The sequence below is a fragment of the Paramisgurnus dabryanus genome, chromosome 22 (genome assembly GCF_030506205.2).
Source record: "Paramisgurnus dabryanus chromosome 22, PD_genome_1.1, whole genome shotgun sequence".
NCBI classification, from domain to species: domain Eukaryota; kingdom Metazoa; phylum Chordata; class Actinopteri; order Cypriniformes; family Cobitidae; genus Paramisgurnus; species Paramisgurnus dabryanus.
In genome coordinates this window covers 10,689,621-10,706,641 of record NC_133358.1, presented here as the reverse complement: position 1 = coordinate 10,706,641, position 17,021 = coordinate 10,689,621, and the positions used below count along the sequence as shown (strand labels likewise).

Here is a 17,021-nt window from a genome sequence, read left to right as displayed (position 1 = left end):
ATAACAAATTCTGTTCATCTGTGAAGACGACAAAATTTGTAAGTGTCATAAACTTTTGTTAAACCCAGAGCTTATTTTTGCGATAATCCAAAAGTTTATGGGAAAAATGAATGTTTTTTTTTTGTGGGGGAACCAGCTAACTTTCGGGTTAGCCTACAAAAATATGTCTGCCTCTGAAATCTCTAAATTGCTGCCTTCGAAAGCATTCCAAGGCAGGAAGGTATCAAGGCACACCCCGAATCCAATGTTTAATTTACTTCCTTACTCCTGAGATACCTTCATCGTCTTGTCCCACAATGCTAAATGTACACTGTAAAAAATTTCCTGTAGAATTTACAGTAACTTACTGGCAGCTGGTTGCCAGCAACTTACTGTAAATTAACTTACAGTAAAAATACTGTATACAATTTTACAGTATTATTTAAAATACTGTATACAGTTTTACAGTACTATTTAAAATACTGTATACAGTTTTACAGTACTATTTAAAATACTGTATAGTTTTACAGTACTATTTAAAATACTGTATACAAATTTACAGTACTATTTAAAATACTGTATACAAATTTACAGTACTATTTAAAATACTGTATACATTTTACAGTATTGTTTAACATGCTGTAACTGTATTTACAGTATATTATATTTTCTACTGTAAAATATACAATAATTTTATACTACAATGTATATATTACAATGTGTATTTTACCGTAAAATTTCCTGTGATTCATTTTCCCATTTCTATTTACTACAAAACTGCACAAAATTTAAATGGAGGTGTTAAAACAGCTTTAAGTAAAAACAAAAATAAGCAATGACAACATGTTTTTAAAATTTCTTTTAGTTTTTCAAATACATGAAATCAGATTTTCATATTTTTGCACATTGAACTTTCAGCTTGCATCACAAACTGTTTTTCTAAAACCGGCAATAACATTTACTCATAGATATCATATTACAGAATTTATAATCAAGTCATGCACTAACTCAGTCATAATAACAATGTTCAAATACAAAATACTTTTAGCAAATCTTTTATCCTGTAACACACAAAACATTTACACACACATATCACAGCATCAATTCATGAACAATACATTCAAATCCAGTCATAAGCAATGTCAAAAACTCATACATTCAAAATATTATTCTGAGTAAATTGTAATTTCTTGCAGCAACAGCTTTTTCAAAGCCAATGTAACATTTACTCACCGTTTCATTTCACAGTATTATCAAATAATCTTAGTACAAATTCAGTTATAACTATAGACGGTTTCAGCAGTAACAACATAAACAAACGGCTGTCGCGGTCCGCATAAACTTCCGATAAACTCCGCTAAGAATAAAAAACAACAAAGTTCTTTAAACGCATTTTATTTATATAACAAGCAAAAAACAACAACACATAGATTAGCTCGGAAACCAAAACATTTGTTATTTTCGACGAGGCATTTGTTCAAGAGATCAGTTTAGCAACTAGTCAGACCATTAAAAAAGCAAGACCGGAAGTAAGGTTCGGATCCAGACGTGTATCACGTGCATCCGATGAAACAGTCTATAAGAATACCGTAATAAAAAAAATGTAACAAAACCTCTCCTGCGTAGACTTATTTTGCTTTTAGAAGCAACAGTAGTAACATGTATACACTGGAGTTTCATATTACAATATTATAAATCAGTGCATGGACAAATTAACTAAAAGAAACCTTTAAATAAAAAAGAACTTCACAAACCTCTGGTGAGTTGAGTAGAATGTATTTGCTTTAGTAGCTTAATAGTTTTGCTTAATTCATAAAGTCCTTAATAAAGGTGGATATATACATGATGGTTCAGGCCAGAGTTCTTCCTTTGCACCATCTTCCCACTTCTTTTGCTCACCTGGAACTTAGAGGAGCACTTGCTGTTGTCGGGGCTGATCCTCACAATAAATCTTTACATAAAAAAATAATTCATTCGATCATTTGATGTGTAAGAGAGGGACACTCCACTTTTTTAAAAAATAGTGCCATTCCTAATCGTTGCTATACAATAATATCCTCATATTGCTCAGGCCCACTGTAATTACCACAAAGGACCAGCAGTTGCTAATAGATGACAAGACTTTGCCACTTCCTGAAATCTAAAATCATATATAAAAGCCCTTATGTCCTTCCTAACCTGTATGCACTTTCTTTAGGGGAAAACAAAAGAAGATATTTTGAAGAATGATTGTTACCAAACCACTTTTGTTGATGGGAGTCAACAAACCAACTAAACATGTTTGGTAAACAACATTTTTCAAAATATCTTCTTTTGTGTTCCTCTGAAGAGAGAGCATACAGGTTAGGAAGGACATAAAAGTAAGTAAATGATGAGTCTTTCTTCAATATTTACCAAATGTTATAGCATACTGAAAGATGTACTTACCTCTGAATAAACTCCAAAGTAGTGGCTGCTTCCACTTGGTACTCGATGTTGAGCACGTAGTAGCAACCAAAGTGAACAGCAAAAGCTGAAGAAATGGTAGGTCAATCGCAGGAAAGCGGACTTAGCCTTCAATCGGCAGCATCCATTTTTTGTTTTGTAGATCTGGATCCTCTGAAAATAATTAATTAATAATAGCGTTTGTTATTTGATTTTGGTGTAAGTAACAATATTTAGATGTTAGAGCTTTTCTCAATAATTTGAAATCTATCATTTTAAAGTGATAGTTCATATGTCCCCAAAATTCTTTCATCATTTACTTACACTTGTATTGTTCTAAGCCTGTAGGAGTTGATTCTGTTGTATTTATTAGTACACAAAAGAAGATATTTTAATAATTGATGGTAAGCACGGTTGATGGTATACCCACTGACTTCCATAGTAAGAAAAACAAATACTGTGGAGGTCAAGGGGTATTGTCAACTATTAGATAACCATCATTTATCAAAATATTATCTTCGCTCAAGAAATTTAACTCATGCAGGTTAAGAACAAAACAAGAATAAGTAAATGAGTACAGAATACAATTTGGGGGGGGGGGGGTTACCTAAAAAAGGCCAATCATCATTTCATTACTCTTGATATTCAAAACTCAAGAAGAATGCCAAAATTTAAGCATAATGCTTAACATTAACAAAGGATTAAAGGGATAGTTTGGCCAAAAAATGATATTAATCCCATGATTTACTTACCCCCAAGCTGTCCGAGATGCATATGTACATCGTTTTTCAGACAAACACATTTTCAGATGTTTTAGAACTTTCAGTTAATTAAATGTGAAGTTACGGGGTCCACGTTCTTCAAGTCCAAATGTGCGTCCATCCTTCACAAAATAAATCCAAGTGGCTCCAGGATGATAAACAAAGGTCTTCTGAGGGTAATTTGCACGGTGTTGTTGTAGAAATATCCATATTTAAAACTTTATTAACGAAAATAACTACCTTCCGGTAGTGCCGCCATCTTAGACTCCTCTGTATTCAGGAGAGAGTATTAGCGTAGTGTACGCACTTTTCTTAGTGACGTATGACAAATTCGGAGGGCGGGGGCACAGAGCAGCAGCTGAGTAATCTCTGTAAGTTGCGTGATCTTGAATGCGGACGCGACTAAGATGGCGGCGCTACCGGAAGGTAGTTATTTTCGTTAATAAAGTTTTAAATATGGATACTTTTACAACAACACCGTGCAGATTACTCTCAGAAGACCTTTGTTTATCATCCTTGAGCCGTTTGGATTATTTTGTGAAGGATGGACGCACTTTTTTTGGACTTCAAGGACGTGGACCCTGTAACTTCACATTTAATTAACTGAAAGATCTAAAACATTTTCTTAAATATCTGAAAATGTGTGTTGTCTGGAAAATGATGGACATATGCATCTCGGATAGCTTGGGGGTGAGTAAATCATGGGTTTATTATCATTTTTGGCTGAACTATCCCTTTAATCTTTTTAATGTTCCCAAAGTAGCCTATGTGTTAAAGAATCTTACCAAGCATGATCAGCTGTGGAGTGGAAGCAAGGGAAAGCGTGGTCTCTGCATCTGCCGTTGTTGTTGTGACCTGCACACGCACACACACACACACACACACGCACGCACGCACGCACGCACGCACGCACACACACACACACACACACACACACTTTTTCTTACTGGCAGTTATATCAATTTAATTCAACGACCCATCGTCAATTATTCCTTGTTAGATGTGCATGTTAGAGAGAAACTGAGAGACTGACTTCAAAATAGCCTTAAACACAAAAGCTCAGTTTGTCGCCTAGCATTATGAACACTCACCTGTACCAAACGCAGTCAAACACGAAAAAGAGAACCGTTTATGTTGATATGTCGATGGTGAAATGTTCTAAAAAGGGGAAGAAAATAATTAAATATGATTATTTGCACAGAAAGTTGCGTTTTGTTCAGTCTTAAACGAGTTTCTACCTCAAAGCTCTCTAACTATCTTGTTCACAACAGTCGTGTGAGGTAAATTACCATCAACTGCGTGTTGTTAAGTGTTTAAAAAAAAGTGTTTCAAATTAATGAACTAAACCAAAAATATTAAATATGGTAAGAAATCACAAGATTACTTACCTTTGCAGATGGTGAAATGTTCTAAAAAGGAAAATAAATATATATGATAATGTGCACCGAAAGTGTTGTTGAGTCTTAAAAAGAGTTTTCACCACAAAGCGCTTTCCCTATCTAGTCACAACAGTCCTAACGTGTGAGGTAAATTACCGTTAACTGCGTGTTGTTTCAAATTATTTAACCAAATAAAAAATTAAATATGTTAAGAAATCACAGGATTACTCATTTTACTTACCAGCTGTTTACAGTAACTTGCAACCATTGTCCTGTGCTCTTTTTTTCTTCGGGCGGGGATATCCGTGCCTTTCTGTAAAGTGTCAGGGTTTCGCGCTAATTTTTTTACTGTATTTCGATTTAATGATGGCTGGTCATAGAGTGCAAAAGAGCCTGTACCGCCATATGCACACACAAATTAACAGCGTGTAAGGTCCGCGTTGAGTCATGACTCTTCTCAAAAAATAATGTGACATACAAAACTATAACATTGATTCATGATAACATTAAAAACGTTTACTATACGTGTAATAAATAACAGGATAATCTTTTGCAAGTGAGCTGCGGCGGGTTTGTGTACAGGCACGTGATCAGCACAGACGTGATTACATCCAGGGCTGTGTCTCAATTCGTTCCCTATAGCTCCCGAGATGGGGAATCATTATATCGTGTAGTATGCGGGTTCGGCCACTGTCAAGGACCCTCACTTTATATTGGAACACTAGCCGTTTCTCAATGTCAAGGATACTTCCTTGGCAGGACTAGTCCTTACAAGTCACTTCCTTCAGAGGCGAGGCGAGGCTCCTTTTAAGCATTCGGAGAACACGTTAAATGGAACAGGCTAGCAAGTGCACGTCATTACGTCATTACGTGATTGAAAGGTGTGCTTTCGGTGCTGCGCGCAGAGGATTGTGGGTGATTTCAGTGCGTGAAGAGCGCGAAGGATACAAATTTGCATCCTTTCCTGTATATGGGATATTTGTCGAACGAAGGACTCAGTCCTTGGCTGAAATTTCGAGGATCCTCGACATTGGAACAGTCCTTCGACGGACGTCGATGACGTAGCATCCTCGAAATTCTAGCTTCCGAGGATCCTTCCTTGACATTGGGAAACGGCTACTGTTTCGGTTTCCTGTGTCATGGCTGCTTACACGCGTTGAGAAAATTCACAGCTGGTATTCATCACTCATCAACAACCGGCAAAACCTATCTCTAATTTTTAAACACTTACATTTATAAATTAATTCGAATATACAAAATACTTTAATGAAGATGATTATATTGTGTTTTGATAAATAAATCAGCTCTACTTGCACTAATTTAGTTGTTTGATTGTTTTTAGGACTTTGTTTAAGTCTTCTGAATTTTACTTTACATTTTAAATCAATATATAAATACAATAATATTACATTATTTGTATAAGATAGCTTAATCAGAGAGTTAATCCCCCAAAAAAATTAGCACCACCTGCGATTAAAATACAGTATTTTTAATTAACTGTAAATTTTACAGTAAATAGAAAATACAGTATTTTACTGGCACAAAGATTACATTTCCCACAATGCAACATCAAAATACAGCAACATACTGTATAACATGCCCTACGGTAAAATACAGTTCATATTACAGTAAAATACAGTGTAATTTACAGAAATCGTTAACAGTGTAGGGCTGTGCAAAATATTGATACAGCTAACTATCGTGATACTTTTTTCCACAATCGTGTATCGATATTTCAATCTCTACTGTCGGTATTTAAAAAAAAACGTAATAATCCCTCTGTGTGCGTGAAACGACCTCCTCCGCCGCTGCTGTAATTGTCGCTGTCCAGTTATCCGTCATATACGGCTAATGTCTCAGAAGTTAAAGGGAGTGAAAAAATGGCAGAAAATTTAAAAACACCTGCAGTTTTCGTGTGGATGCACTTTTTTTTTTAAATAAAAAAATCAGCTCTTTTTTTACATTTTTGATAAAAAAAAAACATTGCAATGTATCGCAGCATGTAACGTATTGTATCGTATCGTGATACAAATTGTAAAAAAAAAAAACAATTACGAAACCCATGTATCAAGGCCCTTACCAATACCCAGCCCTAGCTATATCTGGGCGTGCACTGTGCATGTGCCAAGAAAGTGGCTGGATCACAAATTTAGTGTAAACAAGGTTATATTTTCACTATTTACACCTTTTGATTGCATTTTTAGCGAGAAATTAGTATTGCTGTTTTCAAATATGGGATTAGTTATCACATTTCAAACAGAATTCCATTACCCTGCTTATGAAAGCTTTCCGAAAGCTTTTCCTGGAGCTGCCTTCATGCCGATGAAGTCATTGCCTCATGAGGCAACAAGTCAGCTGCCTTCGGTTTTGGAGACAGCCTAAAGCCCTATTCGGACGGGATTAGTTTTATGGGGGTAGATGAAGGACGTCTGTAATATTGATGGTCAATTCGCAAGGGATTAGAATCTCAGTAAAACATTCAAAAGCGGGAGGGGTTACCCTCTCGTCATCACATGCACATTACCCTGCTTCTTGATATCACATGTGCAAACAACATGACACAGATGAGAAAAACTCAAAACACTGTGTTAAATTTCAGTTTGGGTCAATTCAAGTTAATGCTTTTTTAAGCGCTTTTATATTTGAAAAAAAAAACAGCAAAATAACAGGAAATGACGAAAGGTACATGTATATGTACAGCTGGTCTATTCGCACTGGATTAGTATTACCTGAGGTAATTTCTCCGAAACTTTTTATTGAAGATAAAAGTCGCAGCTCTGATAAAAAAAATGCTTTACCCCACTTCCCTATGTAAAACTAATCCCGTCCGAATAGTACTTATGTCATCCCTGCGGCACTCTATTAAAAGAACAGAGGAGAAAACAAGGATGGAAAATACAGCAAGTAGGGTCAATCTGGATTTCCTATTGACTTCTCAAACATCATTAAGTTCTCAAATTCATGTTTCCAGCCACCACAAATCTTGAATGAAGGATGACTTTCAGTTTTGCGGGACAGTAGCGAGTAAACTCCATGGGCATTGATTCTGTCTTTGACTCTTGTGTTGGTTTTCGATGGGCGTTTGGTATTGACTTTAACCGGTTTTGTTGTTAACCTGTGGCTGCACTGCTTGTAAGGTGGGCAATAAATGCAGAATGTTTATAAAAACACACAGTGGTGCATGGAGAGCTGAGCAAGCAGAAGAAATAAATTCATTCCCCTCTAGGGTTTTACTCTACTCTTAATACAATGCATCTCTCTCTCTCTCTCTCTCTCTCTCTCTCTCTCTCTCTCTCTCTCTCTCTCTCTCTCTCTCTCTCTCTTCTCTCTCTCTCTCTCTCTCTCTCTCTCTCTCTCTCTCTCTCTCTTTCTCTCTCTCTCTCTCTCTCTCTCGCTCTCTCTCTCGCTCTCTCTCTCTCGCTCTCTTTCGCTCTCTCTCTCTCTCTCTCGCTCTCTCTCTCGCTCTCACTCTCTCGCTCTCTCTCTCTCGCTCTCTCGCTCTCTCTCTCGCTCTTCTCTCCTCATCTGTGTGTTTGTCTAACCTCTGCTCCATTGCCGGAATGAAAAAATCAAAAGACAAATGCAGTATTTGCTTGGGTGTGCTGGGGTTTTTTTTTGGGGGGGGGGCAGTGATATGGGGCATTTTCAGGTGAGAAAGAGCTGTTTACATATAGATGTTTAATAAGACAAAGGAAGATGTATATTGGTATAAATGATAGTAGCTTGCCTTATGCTAAAAAGCCTATAACCCTTAAAGCAGTATATTGGGGACAAATGATGTGACTACAAGTTATTTTTAGTAAGGCACATTATGATGCCATAGATGCATAAAAGGACAATTTTTGGAAAACACCACAGTTTTTCAATATTTTACTATACAATAATGTACTAGGTGCCTATCTTTATTCAATGTGTGCACTTAATCTTTGTACAGCGCGTCGTGAATAGGGCTGGGTATCGATTCAGATTTTCCAGATCGATTCAATTTTGATTCACAAGCTGTCAAATCGATTCAATTTCGAATCTCCATTCAATTTTTGATTCCGGTTCTCGGGCCGGTTTTTATTCTCGATTCAACTCAATAAATATAGATTAAATACAAATACTATACCAATAAAAAGAACAGTGAACAGCAGGTTACAAGTGGGTAATTATTAAAATCGATGAAGCACCTAAAACCACCATTTTAAGCACTGAATGAATGAATGACAGGCTTGCTTCTCGCTCCTTGGTAACCTCGCGCAAAGCAAAAGATAGGGTGACATCTAGTGAAGAAGACTAGTAATTTGATTAACGTTAATCTTTCATTCAATGTTTGCAGAAATAAATATGAAAGAAAAAAAATTTATTCTGCTCTTTGAGAATCGATTCTGAATCGACCACATTTTAAAAAATGATTAATCGAAAAATAAATTTTTTTGCCCAGTCCTAGTCGTGAATGTGTTAAATAAAACGTGGCGATTTTTTTAAGCAGATAAAACATGAGAACTATATTGTATGGTGGAAGAGCACATAGTTTGCAGCACTTTGACCTTGGGCATAGTAATATTGACAAAGTTTATGCAAGATAGGGAGTAGTCAGGAGGGGATGATGTTACTGCGCGCCGAGGTCAAAGTGCTTTTGTTCCCCCAATACTTACTCATGTAAGAGTCTTTAAATAGGGAAAACATGGAAGTGTTTGGTGGCTTCTAAATTCATCCTTTTTTGGATCCTAAGGAATGAATGGGGGTAGGCTAAATGCTAATTTAGAAAAAAAGATAGGTATGTGTTAATTTGTCTAAGATGAGGTAAGAACATAGTAAAATATTGAAAAACTATGGTGTTTTCCTTTAACATTCGAAAGGTTCTCTGTAGTAAAAAAAGGTTCTTTAGATGATAAAAATGTATGAAAGACATCGTTCTTTTAAGGACCTATGACTAAATGATTCCTGAGAAACCAAAAATGAGGTCATGAACTGAGAATTCAAATTCTCATTGCTTTTTTTACAGTTAAAAGTGCAATTCATAACTTTTAGTAGGATCCATTGACACAAATGCAATATAATATACATAGCTATAATTATCAGTGGTGTATAAAGACCTTACATAATGAACTCTATTGTATGAACATAATGAACTCTATTGCCATGTTTCTACAGTAGTCCTAAATGGACAAACTGCTCAATAGATCACGTTTTGTCACAACATTGTCTCAAAGGGGTCGCACACCGGACGCACAGCTCAGCGCCGCATCGAGTCATGTCTAGGACAACTCAGGGGTATCGTACACCGAAATTGCACATTAAATAGCGCAAGCTTAGTCAGATAGTGTCTACTTAAAAATGCAAAATATACGTTAGCAGCCAATGTTTCTCTTTAGTTATTTAGGGCCCTATTTTAACGATCTGAAACGCAAGTGCGAAGCGCAATGTGCAAGTGACTTTGTGAGCGGATCTTGGGCGCTGTTGCTATTTTCCCGGCGTGAGAAATAACTCTTGCACCAGGCGCAAATCAATAAGGGGTTGGTCTGAAGTAGGTTCATTATTCATAGGTGTGGTTTGGGGGTAACCTCAAATAAACCAATCAGAACATCATCCAACATTCCCTTTAAACGCAAGGGCGCAAGTTCCATGGCGGGTTGCTATTATTATGACGTATTTACCAGGCGCACGCCAGGAGCGGTTCACAGCCGAGGAGACCGACGTTCTTGTAAGAGCAGTCAAAGACAGAGAAGATTTTTGGATGGGGATAGGAGAAACCCGCCCAAATCAGCGTAGTTTAAAAAGGCGTGAGAGGAAATAGCCACAATTGTCTCATCAGCTGGCATCCCCAGGACTTTGCGCCAAGTGCTACAATGATGTCAGGAGATGGGGGAATCCCAAGCTTGCCAGCATAAATCGGGCACGCCGTGTAACGGGAGGTGGATCTGCCTCCACACATGACCTGACACCAGCAGAGGACATTGCTGCGTCCACCCTCACCGTTGAAAGTGCTGAAGGCGGTTTGGGGGCTTTGAAATCGGACCCAAGAAACGCAAGCAGTCCAACCCCAAAGTACACTTACAAATCAAGTTCATATACATTAAGGTTTCTTATGAAAACATTTGAATTATTATTTACATAAAATAAACGTAATACAGCCACACAACAAACTTATGAAAATATTTTAATCGTTATTTGCATAAGAATTTTTTAACGCAGCCACACAAAATAAATAAAAACTATCAGCACAATGCTCACCACAATGATTTCCCTTTTCTCATGTGTTAATATTTTTTATTGTAACAATTTATGATTTGCAAAAATAACTGTTGCATCTGTGTAGATTAGATAAGCAAAGTGTGTGCGCGTTGTGCACGCTATACATTATGGTCAAGCATGCCCCCTTAAAATAGCATAATGAACAACGCGCCACTGACTTTAGACTAATTTTTTTTTGGTCAGTGGCGCAATTGTTTTTTGAAACTGGAAAATAGCATCAGGGATGGGTTGCCCCGGAACACGCCTCCTTTTTTGTGCTGAACCGCCCAGGGAGCGCAAGTTCATTCCTTAGTTTGCCGACGTGCGTCTGTGGAGAGAAAAACCTGCTGTGCACCGGTGCAAAATACAAATGATACATGTGTCACTGACAAAGTCAATTGCGCTGGGTGCAAGATAGGGCCCTTAATGTTAAACTATGTGGGGGCGCTCTGTGGCCCCTCGGTGCTGAGCTGCACGTCCGCTGTGCAACCCCCTTCAGACGATGACATGTTTGTCCTGTGTCTGTTTCGAAAGGGAGAGGTGAGCTGTTGGTTGCACTTCACAATCCCACAGCTAGAGGCCGAAAAAACTCTACACAGTGGACCTTTTATAACGTTGTATACTATAAAAATATCCTGTAAAAAGCTCAACACTTCATTGTTATTTTAAAACAACTTTAATTTAAACCAAAGTTAGAATATGACTCGTTTTGAAAAGTGTGCCTATAATGTTATAGCAATGCGAAATACTTTGAATATAAGTTTAATTGCAGTAGCAAAATGCCTTATGGATAAGATTAGGGGTCAGGGTGCACCGATATATCGGCCGATGACGTTTGCTATGCTTCTCAATGAATTACGGTGAAATGCTGCTTCATCCAAAAGCCAGGGGGCACTCTCGTGCAGAAACTCAATATGCGCTGTAGACGTAGAACTATACATACACAGCTATGACATGCAGCTCCAGGAAATGGCTTAACTCTTTCACCGCCAGCTTTTTTTTTAAAGTTGACAGCCAGGGGCGAAAATCTCATCTAAATGTTGGGGGGGACAATAAACATAAAATTTTTCAAGAACAATTTTTGAAGGGGACACCAATAATACAGGCAAAATTGTACTTGCAAGGAAATGGGTACAGATAGAAAACGTTTCTCTTTCTCTATGAACGGACGCAAATTTAATTTTAATACATATGAATGCAGAGGTGAAAAGAGTAATACAATTTTCTACTTAAGTAATAGTAAAGTTACTTTAATAATATTTTACTTAAGTAAAAGTAAAGTTACTGGTCTAAAAATCTACTCAAGTAAAAAGTCATTTTAATTTTAAGAGTTACTTTTTTACAGCGGGGAGAGGTTTCTAGTATAGTTCACAAAGGAAGGATATATACATCTCAAACTATGTTTTTAATTGTAAACATCTCTACAATTAAAGTGCAATAACAAATGTTAATAAAATAAAAAGCTTTTTATAACTAAGAAACATTTATGGAATTATTTAATGATTTTTACAGGTGAGTTATGCACTTTTGAAGCAAAAATAATATGAGGTCAGCAGCTAGTAAATACAATCATTATATGAAGGTTGTAATTGATGTATTGCTGGTAACATACATTGTTATTAAACTATATACATAAATGAACATATAATGAGATGAGTGCCATGGCTATACACTATACATCCTTTACACGTTTATTAGCTCCCAGACCTGTGTACCTGATGTCTTTCAATCTATCTCTCTCGCGCTCTCTCTCTCTCTGCAATGTCTAATGATCTGCGCATTCTCGAGGACGTTCTCAAGTTGTTTGACTTGACGCGAAGCTGCTAGACCTCGGAAGATAATGCGCATGTATTAAAAATGCATCGTGCAAATTAGCGGTTAAACACGGTCGGCAATTCTCAAACTCCGTACTCAAGAGCATGAACCCTACCTGAATGAAACAATCGCTTTGCGTCAATGGCCAGGGGTTTCTTTCGTAAGAATTGAATTGAGGGTCTGCATTAGCCTGCGCCTGTCTCGTCCCTCTCCATGGTTCTTTTTGCGCGTTCCCCCGCCCATCAATCAATCATCCGACCGTGGCGCGTCTTTATCACCTTACTTTTTTATTTATTTTTACTCAGTAACGGATATGATTTAACATGTAGCGAAGTAACCTACAATACTTTAAACATACTTAAGTAAAAGTAAAGTACAGATTTTAAAAACTACTCAAAGTAAAAGTACACAAAAAACTCAGTTACAGCAAGGTGAGTAAATGTAATTTGTTACTTTCAGCTCTGCCTTACCTCTGCATGAATGCATAAAAATGTTTTCTTGATCGTTTATCTGCTTCTGTTCTCAGAAAACGAAATATGTTCATGTTTATATGTCAAAATAGTCCAGTTTTAAAACATATGAGGATAAACTGATAAGTGATGGGAAACGTTGTATTGTATATAGCTTATTAACGCGTCGGCTCCGTACACTTCTCTACCACCGGAATGTGTGGTGGTGAGGTAAAAGGGGCGTGGGCAGTGGACCAAACCACTGTGAGGCAAGGGAGGGGGAATCCAAATATTTAAAACGTTTTTTTGTTGTTGCTCCGTTTGCATTTGTATTGTTTCACTTCTTACACAACTAGTTTAAGTATTATAAATCATTAAATTATTTTCAATACACATATTCTAATGATAATTTAGGGGGGACAACCCTCAGATAGGGGGGGTCCTGTCCCCCCCGACCCCCCCGGGATTTCCGCCCATGTTGACAGCCAACGCCAGTGTTTTTCATGATTTTCACCAAAGTTTAATGCCTTCCAGAAAATGTTCTTCTTTAAATATATAAACATACAATATACCAAATGAAAGAACAGACCCTCTGCTTTCAAAAAACCTACTTTCAGTGGTTCTTTTGTAATCAGCTTTTGAATATGGGTAGGTTTCTGCAAAAACACCACATTTTGAGCAAAAAGCAGAGATAATTCCATTTTTGTGATGGACTTTTCATAGAGATCCCATTCAGAGCGATCTTTAAAACAGACACGGACATGCAGCCGCTTGCCATAGGGCAATACTTCCGGGTTTAAAAAGTTGTGGAAGTGCGCCTCCTGGTGGATAATAGCGGTATTGCGGAAAGACTGAAAATCTCGTCATTGGCGGGGAAGCGTTTTCTCTTGATTGACGAGATATCTCGTCAATGGCGGCGAAAGAGCTAAGGATATATTTATATCGCTGTTCTTCAAACCTCATACTGTAGGTATTTTTATGATAATAAAGAATATGTATAATGATTGTTTAACAAGTTTTGCATTTTTAAATGCATGTTATAAACCATTAAACTAACAGTGATTTCAGACCGATAAGGACTTACTGATCAAAAGCCGTAGTATATGAAATAGCTGAGAATAATATCGGCTGTGCGATTCGGAATAGTTATCGGCCACCCACTATTAGTGTATATCGGCATTTATCGTCGCACCCCTATGTAAGATATCAAAACTGCTAGTCATTAATTGGGCTAAATAAAAAAAAAGTTTTTTTATGTGTTTGTCTGTCATTTACTTCAACAGCCACGTGACTTTGTGTGACCTACTTTGTTACACTTTGTAACCCGAAAGTTGCCGGTTCGAGTCTCACGGCCGGCAGGTTGCGACTGAGGTGCTCTTGAGCAAGGCACCTTAACCCTAATTCCTTACCAGGCACTGTAGGGGTATTTGGGTTTTTCTCTACTATAAGAGAACATTTAAACAGAACAGAATCTACACAGGAATAAAACTTCATATATTTGTAGATAATTCAGGAGGTCCAGACTTTAAAGCCCTTGATTCTACTTTAAGCTCATCCTGAAGGATGTTTACCACCACACTTTTCAGAGAAGTAACGGTAGTTGAACTACTTTAAATTATAAATTGCTTATAGCTTCACATTTTCCGGTTTCAAAGCAACTCAACAAAGCTTCTGCAGACTTGCTCATACTTTAAAAAGCAACCCCTCAAATCCTCTGGGCTTCAGGGTAACGCGCCAACATATGGGACTGATCCTGACTTTGCACTTTAACACCGACAAGGCCACCCTCTGTTTTCATATTCATCGCATTTTTTGTACAAATTCTTCTTCCTGTCCGCCTCTTAAGCTTTAACTCGCTGTGCCACCCCCTGGGTTCTCCCGCTCAGCATTTTTTCACATTATCACCAGCATATTGATTTTCTCTCTCTATTCATATTCCTCCAAGAAGAAACACTGTTCAGCTATTCAGAGGGCATTGCCGAGCCCTCCATTGTTTGTTGATTTTAATTATTAAGGGGAATTAAACAGCCGACATCTCTCTTTCCCGTGAGTCACGATACGTGTGTGATGTTGACTTTGCGCATCTGAACCACAAGCGTTGACGAATTGCACCGGTTATTCCATCAGTGATTAGGCCAGTTGGGCTGTAATAACTTCTTGATAAGTTTGTTACGGGGCTAATAACGCTGTCATTTTTCCTGTATGAGTGAGGTAGTTGACTGATATGCTAGTGTGTAATGAGTGCTGTGGAAACGTCAGCAACACCCGTGAAAACCGTGCTCATGTTTTGACACTGGCATCCAGCCCAATAGACAGAACTGTTATTAAATATGGTTGTGTTGTTGTGGCAAAATAGCATTTTCATTGTGATCGAGTTTGCATGGCATTTAAGGAACCAGAATTTATGTCTCAACAAGTACAACAACTGAAGTAAAAATTGTCTTGGGCATGTAAAATTAAAGGAACAGTATGTAAGAAATTTATATCAATTAATCATAAAATGCCACTAGACTTTAAGAAATCATTTTCATTTTGAATACTTACATCACTGACAACAGTGGTCTGGCCAGGATATTGTCATTAAAAAAGTGGAGTTGCAGCCCTCAACTGATGTTTATGTTGTCATTTTGTGTATTGGCCACCAGTTGTGTGATTGCAGTACCAGTTTTGGCCACAATCCTACATTCTGTTCCTTTAACTGTAGTTAGTGACCAGTTGGGTAACTTTTGGATAATTGTAACAAAACGCATGGTTTATCATTTATATTACAATTGAAGAATAGTTTGTCCCTTTGATGTGCATATAATATGAAGACTTGTGTGCAAATACTTTATATTTGCCTTAAATTACTAAAATTCATTCATAGAAACAAATTAAATATTTCAAAACCCTCTGCTTTCAAACAAATAAACAAAAATCCTATCTTTTGTTTTCTTTTTATCAACTCTCAAATATGGTAGGTTTCTTCAAATTTTTAGCAAAAAGCTGAAATAATTGGATTTTTGCAAAGTAACTTTTGTATGATATCAGATTCAGAGCAATGATCAAAACTGTTTTTGAATTAGTTGATGCTTCAGTTTTTATAAGTTGGGTAGGAGCGCCACCTAGTGGATTATAGCGGAAATATAGATTATTGTAAAAGCTCGTCAGGGAAGCGTCATTGGCATGGGAACGTTTCTCTTAATTGACTAGAGAACGTTTCATTGGCGGGGAAAGAGTTAAAGGAATAGTTAAACCAAATATAAAAATTCTCAAAAAATTGAGTCATGCAAACATGAAGCACAAGTATATCTTCAGATTTTATTGGTTTCGTCACGTTACATGTAATGCTGCGTTTACACCAGCCGCGGTAGAGGCGTATGTTAAAACGAGTTGACGCGCGTCTTGAGGTTTGGCACGGTGCGGTAGATGCGATTCCGACTCTTTCGCTCATCTAGTTCGCGCAAATGGCGCGGTACGAGCAAGTGGTGCTTTTTGTGGATTTTGCGTTTGATGCGAATTTGCGCCTGACGCCCTAGTTGAAAAATTTGAACTTTGGCGGAATTTCGTGCCATCTTGCAAACAGACAAACGCATAGCTCTTGCCCCTCCCACAAGAAGCCGATTTTGCCTCTGACATGCGTCAAATACTTGCTTTTTTCGTGCGTCTACTTCGCTCTAGACGCGCGAATGCATTCAAATTCAAGCGGCAAACTAGGCGCGGTAGATGAGATTTTGACGCCTCAAACGCGGTTTGGTTTAAACGCAGCATAAGAGTTTTGTTACCAATGTGCCACAATGTTTGAAAGTATCGCTTGGAACGGCTTGTTTTGATTTCAGTTTTGCTAAATAGTCAAGTCTTTATTGTCATTGCATAATTTATGTTTAAACACATTTTCTCTTTATATAGTTTGTGTATACATATATAATTGATTTCTCTCACAAACATATGATTTTATTTCAAAGGACATTTTATAAACCCGCTGGGTGCTGTTATGAGAGAATTTTCTTTTTTTT

At 37.4% G+C, this 17,021-nt stretch overlaps 1 protein-coding gene and 1 long non-coding RNA gene across 3 annotated transcripts in view; one reads left to right on the top strand and one right to left on the bottom strand.

Moving 5' to 3' along the window:
- The window catches only part of lyrm4 (LYR motif containing 4), an 89,030-nt gene that overhangs the window by 37,258 nt on the left and 34,751 nt on the right, over positions 1–17,021 (top strand). The gene's annotated exons all lie outside the window — the stretch shown is intronic.
- Positions 824–4,780, bottom strand: LOC135757548 (uncharacterized). 2 transcript variants are annotated; one of them, XR_012335675.1, is made up of 5 exons: positions 4,553–4,780; positions 4,256–4,322; positions 3,950–4,019; positions 2,407–2,577; positions 824–1,930 (listed from the first exon to the last, which is right to left on the bottom strand). It is a non-coding gene; the product is annotated as an uncharacterized lncRNA (long non-coding RNA). The 2 variants fall into 2 exon arrangements; XR_012335674.1 differs by having other exon boundaries at positions 4,256–4,780.